Below are 6,666 nucleotides of genomic sequence, written 5' to 3'. Positions count from 1 at the left end.
AAAAAAAAGAAGAAAAAAGTAATAGATTGACCACAAATTTCCTCAAAGATGTGCCTTAGTTCTACAAAGAGGACAAACAATCTGATGAAATAACAGGGTAATTAGAAATTTCACGAGTGATGTAAGAGGAAAAGAAAATTAGAGAGTGCTTAATAGAAATCTGTGCATGCCTTGACTATGCTTCACTGTAGAGGGTGGTACGTTGATCCTATCTCTATTGTATTGGGTCTAATGTGCTTTATATATTGTTTATTTATTTATTTTTTTTATCAATATATATTGTTTATTTTATATTATTTTTTTTGAGAAAGTATATTTTGTTTATAAATCGGCCTGCTGTGTAAATATTGTTGGGCTTTAAAAGCCTTCTGTATTGTCTGGTATGCCTGCTAAAGGACTTTGTGTCAGGATTAAATGCGTAAATGACATGAAATTAGTGCTTCTGTACATAAAGTAGCTGTGGCCGTTTATAATGCAGTAGGGACTAGGGATCGGCCTGCTGTGTAAATATTGTTGGGCTTTAAAAGCCTTCTGTATTGTCTGGTATGCCTGCTAAAGGACTTTGTGTCAGGATTAAATGGGTAAATGACATGAAATTACTGCTTCTGTACATAAAGTAGCTGTGGCCGTTTATAATGCAGTAGGGGACGTATTGACTTTTCCACATTTTTAATACAAATTTTACTGTTTATAGGTCTACAAATTTTAATTTTTAACAAATTTTTTATTAAAAATAAGTTTTACAGTACTATTTATATATTTAAAAATTATTTTACTACACTACTGTATCCAAACAAACTCTAACTGTCAGCTGGGTAAAAACTTCGTACAATTGTTTGATGTTAAACTTTTAATACGGTAGTTTTGATGCCTAGGACTGATCCACAGCTTAGAGTTAGGGGCAGCTAAACCTCGCACTATTGTTTGGTGTTAAACTTTTAATACGGTAGTTTTGATGCGTAGGGCTGATCCACCCCGTACAATTGTTTGGTGTTAAACTTTTAATACGGTAGTTTTGATGCCTGGACTGATCCATAGCTTATAGTTAGGGGTAGCTTTGTTGTCGGTAGCGATAGACCTAGAATTTAAAGTTAGTAGGGCCTAAAGTATAAAGAAAAACAAAAAAAAAGATCTAAATAAACATATATATATATATATAGTATTAAAAAATTATAAATACACAAAACTATTGTTTCTAAATATATTTAGATGAAATCATCTATCAATAAAGACAAAAACAAAATAAGGGATTTAAAAAAAAAAAAAAAAAAACTAGGTTAGCTAGATTTTGTTTTGTTTTGTTTTGTTTTTTGTTGTTGTTGTTGTTGTTGTTGAAGTTAGAGTATTCACAGTAGAGTTGCTAAATTTTTTTAACTTTTAGTACTTCAAAAAAATACTTTATTTACTTTATTACCTCACTTTAAAATAAATTCAATATCAAATGTTCTATTTTTTTTTTTATCACTTCATTTCAAATAATATAAACAATTTTTATTTAATACTAGGCTAGCTAGATTTTTTATTTTTTTTTTGAAATTAGAGTATTCAGAGTGGTGGTGTTAAAAATTTTAGCTTTTAGTACTTTAAAAAACTACTTTATCTATTTTATTACCTCATTTTATAATATATCCAATATCAAATGTTTTTTTTTAATCACTTTATTTAAAATAATATAAACAACTCATTAAAATAATAAAGAAGAGAGAGAATTTGAGTTTTTTAATTAAAGGAAGGATATAATCTTAATAAAATATTGTATTTTATTTTTAATAATTTGCTACAGTCAACTGATATTTATACTCATTTACTATATTTGCAAAAAATTTAGGTTTAACTTTGTTAGGACATATGTGATTCACTTGTTAGGAATACATGTCACTCTTTTATGTAATTGGTTAATCATTTCACAAAACGCACTTTACTTGTAATTTGGTAGATTTAGGATGTGTTTAATACTTCAAGAAACATTATTTCAAAATCAAGTGTTAAAACCATGCAAGTCTGTCCAAGATTCAAGTCTGAAAAGTGCCTGTCATTAAACCTCGACAGCTAGCTATCTATCGAGGCTTGAAGAGCTGTTGAAGCCCGTGACTCGATAGCAACTCGACAGAAGGGCATCTGTCGAGATTTATGAAACTCAGAATTTCTGATTTGTTTTTCATTTAATCCGTGACTGTATGTTTGAGCTTTCTTTTCTTATAATCCTATACATATAAAAGGATTATTTTAAGGGCCATCAAAGGTGACATAAGTTGTACAAGTGTTGAGCAAATTTTGTTCAAACAAATTGTGACCGGAGACAGATTTTGCCCTAGTTCATCTTTCTTGTGAAGAAGTTGCTGTGTTTGTACACTGTAGGGTTTTGTGACCAAGCATCTTCTCGATTTTTATCGCCTGGATGAACTGAAGAACTTTGCAGCCAACAACCTTTTCTAGTTGGTGATTGAAGTCGCGTATTGGGATCCGAGCAATTGGTTAGTCACGTATTGAGAGCCGTGCATTACAAGGAGAGATTGTCACTACAGAACAAGTTCAATTGGGTATTGGGGTAAGGGTTCAACTGTAAGTTGGTATAAGGTATTGAGATTCCTTTACTTGTAACTGTTTGTTGTAATAATAGTGGATTCTCAGGAGTGGTGACCTTAAAATCACCCGGTGTGGTTTTTGCCGTGTAGGTTTCCCTCATTCGTAAACAAATCACTATGTCAATTTATTTTCCGCTGCATATTTAGTTTAATTGGTGATTTGTTTGTGCTACCACGCATTTACATGTTAATTTAATTAATTAATAAACTTGGCTAATTAATCAATTAATTTCACCACAAGGGGTCAATACGTTTTTGGCCTATCAAGTGGTATCAGAGCAGGCATACTTTGATTAGGGCTAATCTTTGCTATGTGATCCATTGACCCCTGTTGTCATGGAAACTCTTGATTGTTTTGATTTGCATGATCTTGTGTTGAATGATGATGATGATATTCAAGATGGCTATTGTAAGCTTTATATTTTTTGTATGAGATCCCTTAAAAGTTCTACCAAATTAAAAGCTAAATTTAAAAAGGTCAAGCTTGAAAAAGATGATTTGATTGCAAAATTGGATAAAGCTAGTAATTTGAATGAGAATTTAAAAAAAAAAAAAAATTCATCTCAGGTGGACAAAATTTAAGAGTTTGGATGAGCAACTAGTTGAATTTAAAACTGAAGTTGAAAAATTAACTAGTGCCAAACTTATTGTTGAGTCTAACTCAAAAGAAAAAGATTTTTGTATTCCTCAATTTAAAAGGAATAATGAAGAGTTGAAGGCTAATATTGCTAGGGTAGACAAAGGTAAAAAATTTGATGTTAACGCTGAAGTTTCTAAACCTATGTCTAAAACTTCTCCTAGGTTGAATAAAAATTCTGAATTTGTCCCCACTTGTCATCATTGTCATATTATTGGTCATATTAGGCCAAATTGTCCTAAGTTGAGGTCTCTGTCAACCTCTAAGGTTAGACCTCTTTCTAGGAAGTCGAGTAGCTCTAAAACTGCTCATGTTAGGTTCTAAATGTTTATGTTTAAATATTTAGATTTCTATTTTTATGTATGTTGGCAAATCAAGATCAAAACATGTCTAGATTATGTATTAGACATTGCTCATGATAGTACAAGTTAGGATTCAAGAATATTGAAGCTGCAGATAGAAGAATTTACTTTCAGTGAAGTTTAACTGATCGAACTTAAGCCTTGACCGATTGAAAATCACAGACAGGATTTTCTACATAATTCTATTTCAATCCAAACACTACAAAAACGTTTAAGGTTTCAAGTAAAACACTTTTGGGTATAAAATGAAAGCCCTAACTATGTTTTAGATGGTCTTGGGGGACTTTGGAGGCGCTCTTTTGAGATTTAAAAGGTACTGTGCCTTCTTCTTTCAAAGTCACTACTGGAATTCCTTCTACATATTATTCGAATCAATAGATCTAAAGTTGCTGTAACAAGATCATACATAGCTGATGATTTAAACCTTCAAGGGTGGTCTTGAATACACAAAATGGAGAGTTTGTGTTGCTAAACCTTTGAGTGGGATCTCAAAGTCACAAATGTAAGTGTTTGTGTTCAGCAAATTTAAGATAGAAGAGTCCGTAGAGTTGGAGCTGCACGTAGTTTTGTTAATAAGTTTTACATGAAGTAGCTTTAGATTTAGGGTTTAAATCTATTGTGATCTTCCATTCTATCATTGTGGATTTGTTTGTCTTGAGAATATCTAAGTTAAATTATCTCCAGGTTTTTATCTTGAAACAATTGGTTTCATTGGTTTTCTTGGGTAATCATACCGTTGTGTTATTTATTTTTCTGCTATGCATGATGTGATTTATTACTGTTGAACCTAGATATCATAATTAACCTAAGTAAATACTTGGCTAATTCATTACGTTAAATTATTTCAATTTTCAAAGGGTATAAACAAACAAATAAAGGCTAATTTGTCCCAATCTTCAATTAAATTCTTCAAACAAAGCAATACAGATGGAAATGGCCTTAGCAATATATTAGTGAATTTTGTTATGGTATTTAGTTGATTTATTAAATTGTTGATAAAATGATCTTAGCGGTAAGTAATTCTCTTGTGCACACCCAATATCCAAACAAAGCAATACGGATGGAACAAAGCAATTACCATAATTAGTTTTGTGTTTGGACTTTAGAGTAGGAGATCCAACAATAGTACTTTAACAATTAAAGCGTTTGGCGGGAAGAAAGCATCACAATAATTGTCTGTGTTACAAAACTAAAAAGTAAGAAACATGGTGACCAAAAAAGAACATGACAACCCCAGCCGTGTCCTACGAAACTGAGGACCCTGAGAGCACCTTTCTGAAGGATAATTCACGAAAAAAACGCATGCCGAGGTGATACAGGAAGTAAGCATGCAAGATTTAAGTTTTGAAGTAGGAGAAGAGGACGTGGAGGAACAACCCACACATGCGAGCGACATCGAGGAACAGGATAAACTGGAAAACACCAAACTCGGAGCTGAGGACAGAAATACTAAAGATGCTTGGGAAATCCGAGTGCCCACTGAGATGAGGCACAAGCTGGCTGGATCATGGCAAACGAGAATCATCATCAAACTTATGGGACGACAGCTTTGATATTGCGCCCTCCAAACCAGGTTAGCGGGTATATGGTGTCCTACAGGTAAGATGACTTAATTGACATCGGATATGGAACTAGGTGGCCTTGGATGGACCCTGGTTTGTGGGTGACCAATACCTCCACGTGCAAGCTTGGGAGGCAGATTTTCACCCGCATGTGGCAAAAATTTCCACCACAGCGGTTTGGATCTGTTTGGAACAATTACCCATAGAATATTATCATCAAGACTTTCTTAAACATGTGGGAAACAAACTAGGAAAACTTCTTAAGATAGATGCGGTGACTAGTGTTGCCATTGGAGCATTTTGCCAATATATTGTCTATGAAAAGCCCTCAATGCTCTGTTATCGGTGTGGGAGAATTGGACACCGTGAAGTCCATTGTTCTGAACCGAATGAGGAGATGAAGAACACGAGCTTGCCAGGGGCTGAACCACGCGGAGAACAAGGGTTAAAGGACTCTGCACAGACGCATACTCCATGGAAAACGGTTCAGACTTGGCGACCTCGACCACGTGGACCCCAAAGTAAGAATCTTCCTCGTGGTAAGTTGCTCCAACGAGAAGAGCTCCCACCGAACAACCAACGTGTCCATACTGCTTGGCACAAGTCACAGGTGTTGAGCAAACACACAAATGGGTCGGTGGTAGGACAAGCTCATCATGAGTCGAGGACGCCAGCTGGGATTAACCGTGGGGAGGTGGCCTTGCATGGTGAAAACCATGTTTTACAATAGCCACGTGAGCTTCCCTTGGACTGCATGCATGCAGCTCCCACAAACAGTTGTCCTCACTCAAACACGATCACCTATAATTATCATATGCAGCGAGAGTTGGAGAATAAAAAGTTACATCCACTACTGAGGTATCACACATAGCTCCCTCACCAAAAGATGGCACACTCATCTTATTAGAATTCCTCAACTCCCACTCTAACAGACCCTGATTTCCATGTAACGCCCACTCCCCGAAGCACCCCGAATCTCCCACCCACTCCATCCATGCACTCTTATTCCCCTAAACCCCACAACCAAGCTTGGGAAATGGCGAATCTTGAACAGATTTGGAGTGGCCTCTCGTTGGGTCACTCTGACGACGAGATCGTGAGTTATGTTCTCATCCCAGTTCACCCAAGAGCAGCAATGGCATGGAACCAGGTGACGCAAATGCCAAGTCTGCCAATGCAGCTCGAACCACCACCTCAGCCCACGCCTTACCAGATGCCTAGAACTCATGTTAGAGTGCGCCGTTCGGTGCACCCTTACCAAGCACTAGTGGAGCACCCAATGGCTCAAACAGTCAGGCAAAGGAATGTTCAGGCGAGCTCTTCCAGCGTGGACTCCCTAGAACAACTGCCAGAAGCCATTTTCCATTTTTTTGGATCTCGACGAAATAAACATAGTGCTAAGGGAAGATAAGACCAATCTATACATAGTCATGTTCTTAAGGCCAAGCCTACCATTTGTCTTGTCCGCAACGTACTGGGAAAGGCTAAGCTAAATAGAACCGATGTATCGTATCAAGACA

This window comes from Quercus suber, unplaced genomic scaffold (assembly GCF_002906115.3).
Source record: "Quercus suber isolate HL8 unplaced genomic scaffold, Cork oak 2.0 scaffold_37, whole genome shotgun sequence".
In the NCBI taxonomy this organism is placed as follows: Eukaryota; Viridiplantae; Streptophyta; class Magnoliopsida; order Fagales; family Fagaceae; genus Quercus; species Quercus suber.
The sequence above is the reverse complement of the archived record's forward strand: the minus strand, read 5'-3'. Positions refer to the sequence as shown.